Here is an 18,560-nt window from a genome sequence, read left to right on the forward strand (position 1 = left end):
CTTGAATCCACACTAACGCTGGTTTTGCACTGCTAACCTGCTTTATAAAGTTTGTTACCAAGCTTATAGGAGTGTTAGTCACCCTGTTAACTGAAGTTGTTAGACCAGGGGGAGCGTTAGTGAAACTAAGAGATGTTCAAAGGGACAAGCCAATGAATTCCCTCACAAATATCTAGATATTTATCCCTAGATTTGCTCAAGAAAAGCAAGATATTTAGAGAATTTCCAATCTGAGAATGAAGGCAAATGGGAAAAAGCTTGAAAACAGGGTAAGTTCATGGCTTTTGCCCTAATGATCTCTAGGAGGAGCTTGGCAGCCCTAACTCGATTGCTACATAAGTAGTGAGAGAGAGATTGTGAAAGGGGTCAGAGCATTTGAAAGGATAACTCACTAAGTTGTTGTGAACTATTATACACTTGAAGAAGTGAGCTGAAAGAGAGAGAGAGAGAGAGGAAGAAGGGGAAAGGGAAGGCTGATACAATGAATGGTTCTAATCACTCTTCCATTATAAATACAGAACTGCAGTTGTGTTCCCTACTCCATAGTGTTGGTAATATTGTTCATTGAGTTGTTCATTTCGATACTTGTTTAGTTGAGTAGTTTAAGTTGTATACAAATATATGTTCATTGTGCATTCTTATATTAGTTTTCTAGATTGTATGTTGTGATTGTGTTTGCCTTTCCTTTGTGCAAGAATTGTCTTGGAGCTGGCTTTAGAGGAGTTCTTGGCTGCATTGAGATCTCCAAACAAATCTAGAAGGAGATTTGAGGTAAACGCTCTTTCCATACTTGGTTAACTGACATTTGATAGATGAACATGTGTATAACTTGATAGCTTCTGCAGATAATCTTACAGTTTGTCAAAGGTTCGAGAAGGCCTTTGAGGGTAGTTTTCATTCTCCATACACCGTGCATTTTACCCCATTGCACTAAGCAACATTTGTACTTTTGTTTCTTTGTTAATGGTCATTGTAGCATAAGCACCTGCAATTTATGAGAGTCTAGTAATATTGGCGAATGGGTCAACGGGTGAGTCTTTCCAGAGAACATCCATTGGTTCATTTTGAGGGGTAGTAGCAGTTGTAGAGTCCAACTTCCTTTTCTTTCTCTATATTTTCACTACGGACTTATGTTGTGGGCTATAAACACATATAGAGGGGGAATTTCTTCAATTCTAAAAACTATTTTGTAGGTTGGGGTAATGGGGATGTGTTCTCCCTCTTGAGTATTACAGACTCTTCTGCTGTAATTTCCTGAGTTGTTTTCTATTGTGAAGTTTGCAACTCTGGCGCTTGTTCCTCTGTGTTGAGACATTCATTAAAATTGTCCCTCTTCCTCTAAATCAATTATCAAAGGTTTTATTGGTTGTGTGGAGGTGGCATGGATTTTAGCCTGCTTGCTGACTGAGGTTTCTTTAGCTATCTTATATGTAGATTGGGCTGTATCCTTTACCAACTCCATGCTTCTGCGTTTCCCATTTTGTGATGACCTCTGTGATTCCCTGGTAGATTTCTATTCAGATTCTTCTCCAGAATTGGTTTTAGAATTTTCTTTGGAGTCACCTTCTATACTCACACTGGGAGTAGGCTCCCTTATTGGTTCAATCAACAATTGGTCTAATGGGACCTTTGCTAACCTCCTTTCTCTGTAACTGTAAAAGTTTTCGAGATCTTCACAGTCAAAATGTAATTGTGCCATATGCTTCACCTTTGTGAAGGTGTTTTTTTGCAAAAAGATGTCATCAAAGGCATCTTCCTCATTACTGAATACTTTTATTTTCACTAAAGTGGTGAAATTTTCAACAGTGCCGAATGAGTCATATTTCATTCCAGGGAATTTAGGTAATCACAGAGATATCATGTTCTCTGCTTATCTAAATGCATTCCCTAGGTCTTGTAATGCAAATGCTCCACACTGTGAAGGGAATGTAGGCCAGATGGCCTTTTTTAATTCCTTTAATGTCTTACTCATCTGTCCCTCAATATCTATTTGACAACCTATCTCTCTAGCCATCAATTTGTTTGGAAAATAGTATGGGAGAATATAGGGGGAGGTGATACTGCCAAAGTCCCTCATATATGTAAATGTTTCCTCCCCAAACTATCTGGCCACTAGGAGGATATCTACTTCATCTTCTTGGGAAAACCTCGGGGCATCTCGATTATAAAGTCGCTTGTGAATACGGATCATAACTCCATGACAAATCTTGAAAAAATGTGGTTGAAAGTTGGATTCCCACATGTCCTTATGGTATATGTGAATGGGAAGTGGATTTTGAATAGTTCATTTCCATCCCATGATAAGGAATTTTGACCTAAAACAAATTGCATCCGTTACATAGGCTCTCATAAAAAATGGAGGGTAAACCCTCAAAGCAACACTTATTTTCCTTCTATAATCGATAATTGTTTTTGCTAAATTGTCAGACAAAATTTGTGCCCAATTCATTACAATTGCGTTAACGGCTGCATCTATTAACAACAACTACTCTAGGGAGAACTTAGTACTATCGGGTCTGCCAAATAGTCTACATAACATGGCCGCTACAAAACTATGAGGGGGACAAATAGACGAAGTAGTGTACATACCATTTTTGTATTTCTTGATGTTTTCCTCATTATTTGATCAGGCTCGAGTGTAGTTTGCTGGGTCATCGTTCCCTTTGGCAAACTTCTCAATGAACTGCCTGTTGTAGATGACTTGTGGCTCTGGTAGGTTGTACTTGAGCCATATGTTGTCTGGGGTAAAAGATACCATAACCTCTTGGCTTCTTGTCTTGAATTCTCTGTCTGAGATGTCAGCTTCATCAATAACCATTTAACCATGTCGGTATAAGGGATTATCTTTGGGTGAGCGGCTATGCGGTGCAAAAATGAGCATGCCGTCTCTAAAATGGAAGTGTCTGAGGAATTACGTCTGTCAACTGTAATCTTAATTTCCAGAATCCTTGGTTTCTCTTCCTCCAGTATATTATGCATGGCCTCCCATGTAGAGGTTCCTCCCTGTTTGTTGCATGTAGTATCCATAAATAGAGAAGTCATTTCTAACTTATTAGAGATGACTTCCTTGCCTTTCTTCACCATTGTTCTCAATGATTTGCTCTGCGGATTTTCCCTGAAAGTGAAGAACAACAACTATCAGATACACAAAGATGATAATTGACGTAAAACGAAATAATACAGATAGCTTGTAAAGGTAATAAAACGAGTTTTATTTGAACGCACATAAGAAGATATCATATCATGCTAAATGGATTTTCACACATAAATGTAGTTATCTATTACTAAATTCCCACTAATTCTTCGATATCCATTAGCTTTCATGCTCATAAACGTCTGCATCGTAAAACAGGAAGAAAGCTTCTAGGGTGGCGAGCCTTTGAACTGCGATGATAGTGATTATACGATTTTTGAAGCAATATCACAGATCACAATATTGCATTATGCCTTTTCACCTTTCTTATCTCCTGTTGTGTTTCTACGAGATGCGAGATGCAAGCCACTCGTTAACCATTTAAAAACATAGCTACTTTCTAGGTTTATCGATGTAAAAGACCCTTTTTAATGAGTGGCAGACCTAAAACATTTTCTTACGATATATTTTAGGAGTGGGTCTAGGTCTTGATCGAATTTCGCAATATCGTCTAGTGGTAAGTTTGCAATGTTCGTTTGAATTCCCGAAATGCAATGCGATAAAGGTTATAATGCCATCACAATTTTGCATCTCTCATGTTTTGAAATAAAATTCTTAAGGCCGTTCCTTTATGAATGGTGACATGTGATGCGATACTAAGCCTAAAAACCTTAAGGAATTAGTTTATGTCATATTTATGATAGTTTCGAACATAGAGTCCTTATTTAATCATTTTGCTTGATTTTGGGGGTTAGAAAGGTCTTTTGGTGGTGCTTAATCATGCTATATGTGTGTAGGTAAGCATTTAGTAGTTTTCTAAAAAAAGGGAGGCTTGATTGATATCTTTGCTTTGTTCCAAAAAATAAAAGAAATGCCTAAATGCTAAGTTTAGTTTTTTGGATAGATTTTTTTAAAGGGTCCACATTTATTAATGTAATATTAACTACTATCATTAATAAATGGTGGCTTGTTGAATAGCACAATAGAATTCTAACTACACGAGGGCAAGAGCCTTCTAACACACCAATTCATATTATGATGCACCTCTTCATTAAATCTTCTTAAATTCAAATTATCCCAAATTTTGTGAATTAATGACCCAAAACAAACTAAGAAGGCAAACCAAAACAACCGAAAAGGAACGAAAGGAAAAGACTCCCAAGCAAGAATGAAGAGAACTCCAAAAGTGTCACTACTAGGAAAACAAAGGCCAATCAAAGAAACACACTCAAAGCAATAAAATGAAAAGCCAAAAGTGAAAAATTTAGGGCAATGTCATCAAGCTAAGGTTTTAGTACAATGGATCAACAAAGGCCAATATTCTACAAAGGTTAGAACCTGTCCTTAGAGGCAGGAAGGCCTAAACAAGATCAAATGAGGGCACAATTAAAACAACTAAAAGACACATCAAGAGAACTTTTTTAGATGACAAATATACAACCGACCACAACACCACCAATCTTGACAAAAATAACCCAAGAAGAAAGAAACTTTCCCAAAAAGAGACAACAATAATGAATGAAATTGAAAAAAAATTGTCACTAAAGTGTGGATTAGATCTAAACAGTCATTGATAACAACCAATCATATCTGAAGGTGAGAACTAGAAGCCAGAAGAAAGCCTCAACCCAAAGATTCCAAAAGAGGCTTCAAAGATAGTTTGAAGGACTTAAAGTCAATAGAAAAATTTGGACAGAAAGGATCTGACCAAACACATGGAGCCGATAATCAGTGAAAAAAGACCATAAATCACACAATCCTATAATCAGATAAGAAAACAAAAATAGAGCCTAAGCCCAATCAAAGATGAAAAACCTGCCTTGATAACAAGCAACTTATCTAAAGACGACTAAATAATGACAACAGATCTGGATGAAACAAAATAAATGAACATAGGTCTAGAATGAGAAGGAATAGGAGTGAGTAAAATCAGAACAGACCAGGGCCTTTCTATGGCTTAAAATCCCATTCGCTGGCACAAGGCTGGATCAGAGTGACCAAGGTCACTCTCAGAATATCAACAAGGTAGCGACTATAGATCATGGTCGCATGGATGACACTCTATGAGAGAAACTGAAGGAAAAAAATGACTAGGAAATGTCAATCACCCATAAAATTGTCATACAACGTCTGTTTTCAGTGATTATTTTTTGTTTTTGGATGAAATTCTGAGAGGAATCTAGATCTGTTATCAATTCAATTAAACTATGTACAGAAAAGTCCATAATTCGATTTTAATTCCCATATCTATTATTCTCTCATACAAGAAAACCAAAATTAAAACTCCAAATCTAAGATCAACTCAAATCTTAAGAAAGTAAAATCAATGGAGATTAAAATGAATCCAAAAAACTACAGAAAATTCAATGGGAACAAGAGAAAACCAAAAAACATAAATAAGAAGAGGATATCTCAAACAAAGAGGGAAAAATAAAAATTCTCTCATTGAAAGCACCAATTCTGTTACATTTAATTATGCAAGAAAATATTGCTCCATAGTCTCATGCCCGATTGAGATCACTGGACAACAAAATATAATGACTAATACAATCTAATAATGATACCCAATCCCGATGGTCATGCATGCAGCAAGCAGTCATATCTATGTTAGAAAATTATATATTACAGAGCAATGGAACAGATAAAATATATTGCAAAATTATAAACACAGAAAACACATAAAACAAGAGAGACACAGATATACATGGTTCACCCAATTTGGACTACAGCCATGGAGAAATAGCCAGTTTTTCCTTTTGTATTATCCAACAAAATGAAGAGATACAACCTACAACAGATCTGCTGTAATTCCCTTTTTACTCTCACATAATCTCCTCTCTCTTTCTCACACAGAATACAGATCTACATAGACGCAATAAAATTCCCTCATATATAGTGAGGGGTTGCCTTCTAGGGAAAAAAAAACTAAATTAAACATAACTTCTACTATCAGATATCCGCCTAATGAACGACCCAGATTGAATACAAAATTACAACATTTTACAAGGCAATTTTACATCTATTTTTAGCAGCCGCCCCCCCTGGACCCCCTTTGTAGTGCAAATATTATGGGCATTATTTCCACCACATTAAAAACAGGGATCCAATGTGGTGGTACCTCTGAATAAAGAAGATAATGAGGCTCCATACCCAACAATCTATGTTATGAAGATAAGAGATCACACATGGAATCCTCACATGTCGGGGAAGGGTTTTGAGTTTGATGCAGATCTTGCACTCCACTCGAGTGATCCAGTACATATGCACCATATCTCTATCCTTGCACACAAACATAACTAAACATGGACAACAATTGATCTTCCTCGAAATATTGTTAGATAAAAAATAATAGGTACGATCATATAACATACCGAACAGAAAATCATGTAAGGAAGGGAACATAGATTTTTTTAAGCATATCAATGAAAGTACATCAAATGTATACCTTCAACAAATAAGATTCTCTCCTCCCACTTGCAGTATGGTCTCCTCTCCTAAGACAATAGATCTCTCACACTATAGTTTGGATACTCTCTCCCTCCCCCTTTCCTCTTGGTGAGATTATATAGGCTCATTTTATCCTCTAGGAGAATGTATCTAGACACCTAGGGGTTTTATAAGTTAGGAAACTTCTACAATAATGGACCCCTAGCCAAGTCATACACAAGTGGGTCAAGTTGATCTCCTTCGGAATGGCAAACTCTACAAACCCTTTTCACAATTATGAAATAAATATTACCTCATAATTATAATATTTTGGAAAATTAATTATGAGAGATAACTCAATCATGTAAATTCCCCCTTTTATTGTGGGATAAATCTCACATAAGTAAAATAAAAGGTGAAAAGGGATGCATTTAATCCAAACAACTAAGGTAAGTTGATATTAGGTTTCTCTCACTATCATGGAGTGGCAAATAGGGTTATAAAAATCACCTGTTTGCCTTACTGCATATCCTGCCATTCACCCATAAGGATTCATAGGCCCACCAAGGCAACACAATCATGGTTTTACCGCAACACACAATTTAGCTTAGGGGTTACTTGGCTAGTGGCATTACCATTATCCACATTCTATTTTAGGGACCACTAGGCCATATTCTCTATCATTAGGAGATCCACCTCACTCAGTTTCGAATCCATCCAACAATCCAACTCAACCAAAACATGAGAACCCCATCACACCATGGCTATACAGAAATGGAAAGGCTATGCTAAAAACACTATCAAACCTGACAGAACCCATGCCATAACAATAAAAGAACCAAATTCAATACCATGCATTCCAAAGAACCAAATTCAATACCATGCATTCCAAATATAACAAGTAAAATACACATGCAAATCGATACCTACAAATAATACTGTTGAAACTACTTGATGTTGCTCTTCCTTGCTTGCTCCTTCCTTCCTCTTGCCTTCTTTGCCTTTCTTGATCTGATGCCAAAATGCTCTAGGAAAACTCTAAGTGTCAAATAATGAGAGAGAGAGAGAGAGAATAATGAGAGAGCTCCAAAACTGAATTGAAAAAAGGTTACAAACTCATCGTCAGAAGCCTTTTTATCAATTAGGCTTCTATTTTCTTCATTTTCCATTATTTTCCTTCATTTTCCTCCTCACATGCAACTTGTGACCTTTCACCATCCTTTTCTCCTAATTTCCATTATTTTCATAAATAATTTGCAAAAAATGACACTTTTCTTTTCTAAAGCCTTTACCTTTTCCTTTCCCAATTTCCCTAGCCATAATAAACCAAATGAATTCCCACTAGGACGTTTCGCCCAACATTCAGCTTGGAATAAGTGTCCCATTAACCGTGGTTATTATTTTTTCCTTTATTAACTCTTATTACATGGAATTTTCACCAGGGTTGTTACAGAACCCTCCCCCTTGGGGGACACCTTCCTCAATGTTCAACCACACCTATACCTCAGCAAAAATACTGGAAAGAAAACATACTTCCCATGGAGGTTTATACCATAGCTCGATGGATTATTTATAATGATCACCCTGGTGAAAAGCAAACCAACATGAAAACATAACAAGCATAACATCATAATGACATGACACTCATACCACTTATTGGAGCTTTATAACATATCTCGTGGTAGTATTTACATCCATATACATATGTACATATACCAAGAGATCATCAAACCTATACCAAAACATATACCAAAATACCATACCAAAACTGCTTTGCCTCAACCGACAAATAATGAAGGATACATATCCCGCATCTAATCTGCCATCTCCCATGTAGCTTCATCTGGCCCAAAATTCTTGCACTACACTTTAACCTGCTGTATTTCTCAATTCTGAAGCATGAGCTCCTTCTTTTATAATATACACTAAGGCTCCGACTGGAATTATCCATTTGGTTCCACCTGTAATACATATCAGTCAATCAAATGATCAACATATTTAACATACTTCTTAAGTAATGAAACATGGAAAACATCATGGGCTTTCACTTTCAAAGGCAGTGCAAGTCGATGGGCTACTGGCCAAATCCTCTCAACAATTTTGAAGGGTCCATAAAACTGTGGTTCCAGCTTGGCACATGATCCAATTCGTAAGGATTTCTTCTTTGGTTTGATGTGCAAGTACACCTGTTCCCCAACCTTGAATTCCTTGAACAACCTATTATGTTATTCATATCTCTTCTTCATATATTGTGTTTCATTTACATTCTTCTTTATAACATGCATTTCATGTTCCATGGCCGCCAAAATGTCCAGTCCAATCAACACCTTGCTAACTCGATCACTCCAACTGATGGGAGCATTGCAACTCTACCCATACAATGCATCAAACAAACTCATCTTCAAAGATTCCTAATACCCATTGTTGTAAGAGAACCATACTAGTGGAAGATACTCTTCCCACTTTCTTTGTTGATGCATCATGTACATCCTCAACATGTACTCCAATATCCTGTTGATGCTCATAATCTGTCCATCTGTCTGTGGATGATAAGTTGTCTTGAAGGAAAACTCTGTGCCAAAACCTGTAAACAACTCCTTCTAAAACATGGAAGTGAACTTTTCATCCCTATCTAATGCAATATTCTTTGTAACTCCATGCAATCTGACTACACCTCTGATTAATACCTATACTACATCACTAGATGAGAATGTAGACTTCACTGGAATAAAGTGCGTAACCTTTATCAACCTATCCAAAACAACCATGATGGAATCATGCTGTCTCACTGTCCTCGAAAAACCTGTGATAAATTCTATGGAAATGACCTCGCATTTCCATTTTGGAAACACAATCAGTTATAGAATTCCACCTGGATGCTTACACTCTGCCTTGATACACTGACAATCAAAAGATCTAGCCACAAATTTTGCTACATCCTTCTTCCTATTCAACCAAATATAAAATTTCTTCACCGCAATCAATGTATTTTGGTAGCCTGGGTGACCTAAATATGGTTTCACATGAAACTCCCTCAAGATCACCTTCTTGATCTCACTATTGTCTAGCACATATACCCTGTCCCTGAATCTAATCCATCCATCTATTATAAGACAATAGTCCACATCCTGTGCACCTTCACCTATACCTATACCACTACCTGTACTACTACATGTACTTGTACCTATACTCTTCTGCAACCGATGCACAATCTCCATATATCTAACATCCTACTGACCTACCTGTGAGATCCTATCATGTAAGTTTGTCCCATAGGGCTCATAGATGCTAAGTGATTTACTTGTACCCACCTGCTAAGAGCATCTTCCACCCTGTTCTCCTTTCCTTTGACTTACTTGATCTCGAAGTCAAACTCATTGATTGTGGCCAACCATCTAGCTTGTCAGGCCTTCAAATTTAGTTGGTTAAAGAAATACCTCAACCCAATGTGATCACTCATTAGTACAAACCTCTTGCCAAGAAGATAGTGTCTCCACATCTTCGATGTATGTATGATCTTTGCTAACTCAATATCATTTGTCAGGTAGTTCTACTTGTGATTGTTTAGTTTTCGTGACTCATATAATACTACCTGCCCATCCTGCATAAGGACTCCACCAAGTCCTCTCTTGCAAGAATTTGTACATACGACAAACTCCTTATTCGGATCTGCAATATGTAACACCAATGCATGTGTCAACAACTACTTAAGTTGCTCAAAACTCGCCTCACACTCCTCTGTCTAGTCAAACTTCTTACCTTTCCTCTGCAATGATGTAATAGAATAATAAATCTATGAGAAGTTCTTGATGAACCTCTGGTAATAGCCTGGCAACCCCATGAAAGATCTCGCCTCATCCACTACCCACCCCATGATGGCCCTTTTATTTTCTAGATCCACTATTATGCTCTCAGTGGAAACAACATGTCCCAAGTACTATACCTCAGTTTGAAATAAATTGACTTGTTAAGCTTAGCATACAACTGATGCACTCTAAATAACCTCAACATTGCTGCTAAATGCTCAACATTTTCTTCCTCATTTTTAGAATATACCAATATGTCATCAATGAGCATGATAATAAACTTATCCAAATATGGACATAACACACTATTCATCAAGCACATAAACATAGCCAGAGCATTAGTCAAACTGAATGGAACTACAACAAACTCATAATTCTCATACCTGGTCCAAAAAGTTGTCTTGTAAATGTTGTCCTATTTCATGTGTACCTTGTGATGTCTAGATCTCGTATCAATCTTTGAGAACATTGTTGCTTCCTTCAATTGATCAAACAAGTCATCAATCCTTGGAAACGGATACCTATTTTTGATAGTCACTTTTTTCAACTTCCTATAGTCAATGTTTAATCTAAGAGTACCATCCTTCTTCAAAAATAAATACTGGTGCACCCCAAGGTAATACACTTGGCCTAATGTACCCCTTTTCCAACATTTCTTTCAACTGCAACTTCAACTCTACCAATTTAGGTGTGCTCATCTTGTAAGGTGCTTTTAATGCTGGAGCTGCCTCTGGTAGTAACTCAATAGAATTGTATACCTCCCTGTGAGGGGGAAACTCTGAATTATCTTCAAGAAACATATCCTGAAACTGATGTAGAACTAGGTACCTACTCAAAACATCTACATCCTCAACTTCCTTACCTTTGTCACTAGAAATTTTCACTACAAATAACATCCACCCTTTCCTGCGACTGTGCTTTGCCTGCATAGTTGTCACCATCCTAACTGATGTGGCTTTCTTCTTTCCCTGTAAGATTGTTCGTTCCCCATTATCATCCACACACTCAATAGATTTTTCATAACAATCCACCTTGGTTCTATGAAGGTACAACCAATCCATGCCCTACAACATCAGTATGATGCCAATGATAATACATTCAAATGTGTTGCGGTAGGCATACCATTCAAATCAAATGCACAAGCTATTACCTAATGATGAACTCGCTTCTCTGTACATGTAGCCAACTACACTAACCAAGATTATGCATGCAATTCCTTACTCAAATCAGACTTATCCACCAAGTCAGGACTAACATAGCTATAATCGGATCCAGGGTTAATAAAGATAGAAATAACTTAATCACAAAGCTTATTGTCCATCTAAATCATAGATGCCTAATGGTCCACTTGTTTGTTATCCAATGCTGCATAAATATGAGGAACACTCTGACCAACATCCCCAACAGTTTATGCCTCCAACACACTATACATCTGAGGCCTACCACCGTCATTATGTGGAAAATATCTCTTAAGGTGATCCTTTCTGCATGTCTAACACTCCAATCGACCAGTACCCTCACCTCTATGCTACTGCTGTGAGCCATGTCCCTATCTAGATGCATTGAACATATTTTGTGGTGCCACATTTTCTTTCTCAACTGCAATATGAGGCCTTGCACTTTTTGGTTTCCATTTACCTTTACCTTTGTCATTTCCTTTCCATCCTTGCTGAGATTCATTCTTACGGTTTGACTGTTCATATCAATGATTCAATTTCCCAATAACATCCTCAAGTGACCGAGGCTCATCATACTCAATCTGATCTCTAAATTCTAATGGAAATCCACTAACAAAACGTTGAACTTTATCTTTCTCATCTTTAAGATACAGTACATTCCTCAATATCTTTAGGAACTTCGTCATGTACTCTTCATCTATCATTCATCCCATATTTAGCTCATAGAATTCTTTGGCCTTACTATCATAGTACCTTTCTGACAAGTACTTCATCCTAAAAATACTTTGAAACTCGTGCCAATTCAAGTCATCTATCCCAACGTCTCTAACCCGCTTCACATCTTCCAACCAAATGTCTACTTTACCTCTCAGGCTAAAGATAGCTATTATGGCCTTCATATTATCTGTTTACTCATGCAACTCAGAGAACTTCTTCATCCCAAGTATCTAAGTCTCTACATCTTCCAACTTCTTCACATATCCATCAAAAGTAGGTGGCTTTCCTTTCTTAAAATCATCTGGCAAGTATCCCCTACCACTCATCCTGTAAGGATGATAACATTGATGATCATGATGCCTGTTAGAACCAAAACTAGAATAATGCATGTATGCATCACCTCTCCTATCCAGAGTATCAACCGACAATCTGCCATCTCTAATGTGTCATCTCTATCCAACCTGTAACCACCATGAGACCTAATCCCATATGCCCCATTAGTTCTTCCCTCCTTTCCATGGCTAATACCAGGTGGCCCTTATCACTGCAATTCTGACAAACACTGAAGAAGTATTGCATTAACCTCTGCTTATTTCTCTTGTGCCCATATGATTTTGTCATTGTTGACCTTACAACTCCTTATTTCTTCCTTCAAGCTTCTCAATGTTTCTGCCAAATCATAAGAGTTCCCAACACCACTTTTCTCTTTTGATTCATAGGGAGAGTCTTTATAGTTTACCATCTTGCTAGCCAATTTTATCTCTTTCCTGCAAGGCATACTATGTCATGTAGATAAAATCACAATAAACCAACGTACCTTAGCATAATTTGAGGAGTATATCTCATCTGCAAGAACAACCAATCAGTGTACTATATGTATAACAAAATCATAACATCATATATACATATAATACATAAGAACATAACCATGTAACCATCAATCTAGCTAGAGTCTAGTCATCAATGCATGACCATATAAACTACACATACCATGACCTCATGCATGACAACACAACCATACCAATGTACATTGACAGTACGCAAGCATAAACAATATGTAGCAAATCATACACTCATGATGACACAATTTACAACAACAACATTCTCTTTCACATGGCAACATCACTACAACCATGACTGACACCATGCATATACAACAAACACATAGACCACAAGGATGATTAACACACGTGCAAACAACATGAATGCATGACCAACAGACTGCCCATCTAGCTTTATGGGTGAACCATGCTCTGATACAACTCTATGGTATCAGATATGACCCAAAGAGAGTGCAACATGGCTCTGATACCACTATGTAACATCATCCTCGTACATCTACCCAAGTAGTCGGCCAACCAAGGTAAACATGTGACGAGAGGCTACTATGATTAGATTCAACTTCCTATGTGACCTTAAGGAAATGGAATCGATGGAAAAACAACACACGAAACTTCCACATCAGCTACAAGACTCCCATGAACCATCCCAACCACTCAAGTAGCTAGCCCCTGGGTCCCAATGAGGTTTTAAACCACTTTACCCCCCGATTCTCCCATGATATGGACCTGACAGCATCGAGGGACTATTTTTCCCAATGTTGTGCCAACATCCCTAGGATTTGAGCCACTTTTTTAGGCCTAGAGCCCAAGTCACTTCCAAGAATTAAATGACACCTTCAGAATAGAAACACAATAGAGAAAAAATGATGCAAATGTAAATACTCGAACAAGCCCGTAACTAGACCCCCACTAGCCATGACAGGAATTTTGTCAAACATATCATGAATATGTAATATACAAGTGTAAAAAACATATTTAAGCATAGGGGTCTCATACTTATCTCAAAATCACTATGAAGCATTGTTCCCTTATATCATTTGTTGCATTATCATCTATTAGTTCATAGATACATTTTTCATTCATTTACACGTAGAAACATGATGAGATCCATAAATAGCTTCTATCATAAAACATATACATAACCAACATAATAGCAAGAGAAATAGCAAGGAAATCACAGTCGTATGATCCACATATAAACTAGTATAATAATCATAGAATTACAAGGAGAAATAGCCTCATACTGATGATGAAAAATCCAAAACCAGGATGGGACTACCATGTTCCACCCAACCATAGAATGGTTGAGCCAAATCTCTCTTCATCCGTCCACCCCCATGCCATATTCCAAGCATGAATGTGGTACTCAAACCAGAAGAACCACCCAGGGCATCTCAAGACTAAACCACATCACCCTCATCAATAGAAACTAGGCTTTACCATAATCCACCTTGGATCACTAGGCCAACACAATAAACATGTAATAAAACGCTTTACCATGATCTCCACCAGATCACTAGGCCAAAACAAGCATGAATGCCACCAGATATCTCCACCTACTCCATGAGCAATTTCCTATCTCCTAGTCTCTCAGGCTTTACCACAATGCACACTGGATCACTAGGACCTAAACTGAGGCCCACTCTCTAGGATTTACCGCATATCCCAACTTGAGATTACTAGGCCCAATGGAGATAAATCCACCTATTTTCTTTACCGTATATCATGCCATTCACCGCTAAGGATTACTAGGCCCATCGACGCAACACAATCCTAGATTTACTGTAACCCACAGTCTGGCTCAAGGGTTACTAGGTCGGTAGCTTTACCATGATCTACAATCTTATTTAGGGACCACTAGGCCATGTGTTCTATCATTCAGAGATCCACCTCACTCAGCTTCGAATCCATATGACAATATAGCTCAACCAAACCATGAGAACCCCATCACTCCATGACTATCCAAAAATGGAAAGGCTAGGCTAAAAACATTGTCACACTTGGCATAACCCATTCCATAACAAAAAAATAACCACATTCAATACCATGCATTCCAAATATAGCAAGGAAAATACACATGAAAATTGATACCTACAAAGAATACTATTGTAGCTGGCTAATCCTGCTCTTCCTTACTTGCTCCTTCCTTACTCTTGTCTTATTTTCCTTTCTTGATCCAATGCAAAAATTCTCCTGGAAAACTCTAAATGTCCAAGAGTGTGAAAGAGAGAGATAATAATGAGAGAGATCCAAAACTAAATTGACAAAGGGTAACAAAATGATCCTTAGAAGCCTTTTTATCAATTAGGCCTCTATTTTCTTCATTTCCAATATTTTCCTTCATTTTCCTCCTCACATGCAACCTGTGACCTTTCACCATCCTTTTCTCGTAATTTCCATTATTTTCATAAATAAATGTGCCAAAAATTCTATTTTCCCTTTCCAAATCCTTTGCCTTTGCCAATTTCCTTAGCCATAATGAACAAAATGAACACCCACTAGGATGTTTCGGTTAACATTCAGGTTGGAATATGTGTCTCGTCAACCATGGTTATTATTTTTACCTTTATTAACTTTTATTACATGGAATGTTAACCGAGGTTGGTATATTCACAATATTAGTTTTAAAATATTTTAACACCCCATTATCATTAAGCATTGCTTCCATTCGATCCTTCCAAGCTATGACATTCAATATATCCTCTATGGCATACTCCAATCTCAGTCAATTGAAAGACATTATCCCTAATCTAAAGAAAAATTGTTGCACTGAAGCTATAAATTCGAAATTCTTGAGGGAAAAGCTCAAAATAATATTTCTAATGTGATTTTAGGGCTATGATACCATGTAGAAATTTTATAGAAATTATAACTGCTCAAGATTTCGAACAGAACACAAGAGACACAATTCTACTCTATTAAGTTGCAGAATAGAAATCACAATTTAGAACAACATGCATAGATATGCAACAAGGAAAACCACAAGTATGCAATGATTTCTAGGGGAACCAAACTGGGCAAAAATATCTCAGGCCTCTTTACATTAATCAATTGAATAGAGAAACTATTACAATTTCATGCTCCAGCTCTGAGCACAACCTGCAAAAGAATAATTGTTCTCTCTGCTGAATGAGAGCCTCTAGCCAACATTTAGCCAATTTTATCCTCCGTTACCTCCTATTTCCTTGCATAAGTCTAATCAAATTTGAGCTCCCAAACAATAGGGAAGTCCCTATTTCCTTGTACAATTCCCAGGGAATTGATCTCTTGACTTCATGCAACAACTGTACGCTCAACTAATATACAAATGATGTTACACTAGACTTGTCTCCTCCACCTTAGCTAAGAAATTAGAATTCCATGCATGCATGCACTATTTTGGGTTGATTAATCAGTTAACTGACATATCTATGAGTTAGACTACAGTCCCATTACACAATTTCCATTCAACTAACTCTATTAATTGTTAAAGGCCAGTTAGCTAAATAAAACTAAAAATAAATGAACTAGATTGCTAAAATTTAACAATTAACACATGCATGATTGAACTACAAGCCCGTAACTCAAATTTACTAAGATAATTAATTGACAAGATCCATGTCACACTAGTTAACTGCCTCCAATTTGTCCTGCTGATGTCGAAATTCAATTTACTCAATTTGACTAATGCTAAATTGAAATTGAGCCTTTATTGCTACATTTATTTAACACTAATTTTAGCATATGAACCTTTCATGTTCTAATTATTTGACAGATAATCTACCATGATTTCGACAAGATCAAGGATTGGATTTCTAGATCTTTCATATTTTTCTAGTGCACCTTGTCCATGAAATTCATAGGTCGTTGCACTCTTGCTACCAACTACGTGATGTGTTGAAGTGCACAAAATCTTATTCCAATAATTCATTGGGATAATAATAAAGACTTGATATTTTATCTTTCCTAATAAAATACACAAATAAGTGTATCTAAGTGCACTTCACTAATTCATAGGGAAATCAACCATCTCCCAATCATAACACAAATATGCATTCCTTTGAATCACCACACATCACATACATAGGGCATATAATGGAATTAACAACAATTCGTGCCGACAAATTATATGCATCAAATAAATGAAATAGACACAAAGATTAACCTATATATTATACTTAGTCCATATACTTATCTCTCAACATAGCATGACTAGAGAGGGTCAGCTGAAGACAACCCCACTAGTCAAATTACTTCGACTAACAAGGTCAATGGAAGCGACTCAATAATCAAATTACCTTGACTCGATAAGATCAGTCGAATAACTTGACCTAATCAACTTAACTTGACTAACAATGTTGGTTGAAGTGACCCAACCAGTCGAATCACTCAACTACAAAAGACCAGTTGAAGCCTTCATCCAGTCAATTGTGATGAATGTGTCTCATTCTCTTGAGGACGTCTATCCTATCTTGACAACTTTATTCATGTAAGTAACAACCAAGCCCCCACCCTATCAGCCGATAACCATAAATGACTAGTGTACAAAAAATATGGGTCCACCCAAAACGAGTCATGTTGGACTGTGCAAAAGCTATGTTTTCTCCTCATAATAGCTTAATTGAATATTTGGCTATATGTGTTTATCTTCGTTTTAGGAATAAATATAGAATAAATAATAGAAGAAGCTGGGTAAAATCGATTATTAACAAATTGGGTAAATCTGGGCACGAAAAACTAACTTTTTCCATCTTTATATTAAGGGACGTGGATTGAACGATTGTTGTTCAAATGACATAAAAACAACGGCTACGAAAGGAAAAGGACAACATCTTGATTATGGAGGACAATGGAAGACTAGGAGGACCAATTCTATTCTGTGATGAAATCAGATTGAGGGTTGCAAAATCCTCAGGATCATGTTGTATTGGCTACAGCCACTCTCCAAAATGTTTCGTTAGCTTCGTTTGGAGCCTCCCTATCAACCTTCATAGTAGCATGTCTTGCTTCATCAAGTACATAAGCTCCAGTGATTTTCTTGTAGAAAGACAGCTTGTCAATCAATCCTTGCTGCATTCCCCTCAAAGGTTGTTCATTCGGACTTGGTTCAATAGTAGGTTAAGCAACTCCTTCAAGAATTTGCGCAAATTTGGAGGGAAACTAGCCTTACCTCTAGAAATTGTGCAATCCTGACTAGCAGCCTACCGGGCCCCAGAATTGTGTAATTTTGTTGAGCAAGATTCACCCATAAAATTGTGCAATCCTTCCTAGTTGGGCTTCTCAACCTAGAATTACAAATCTAGGCAACAATCAGCTACTCTACCCATAAATTGCACAAATCTTTTGAGCAGCCAGCCCAATTCCTATCCTGAAATGCACATTTTCTCCTAGCAGATTGAGCAGCCTCTTGCATGTGCAGCTGAGTTGACTGGTTCCCTTTAGGACCGAGGAAAATAAACTTGCATGCTTTGGCTTCTTC

Source organism: Pinus tabuliformis, chromosome J (genome assembly GCF_031772625.1).
Source record: "Pinus tabuliformis cultivar Carrire ecotype Pingquan chromosome J, CPIR1, whole genome shotgun sequence".
Classification (NCBI taxonomy): domain Eukaryota; kingdom Viridiplantae; phylum Streptophyta; class Pinopsida; order Pinales; family Pinaceae; genus Pinus; species Pinus tabuliformis.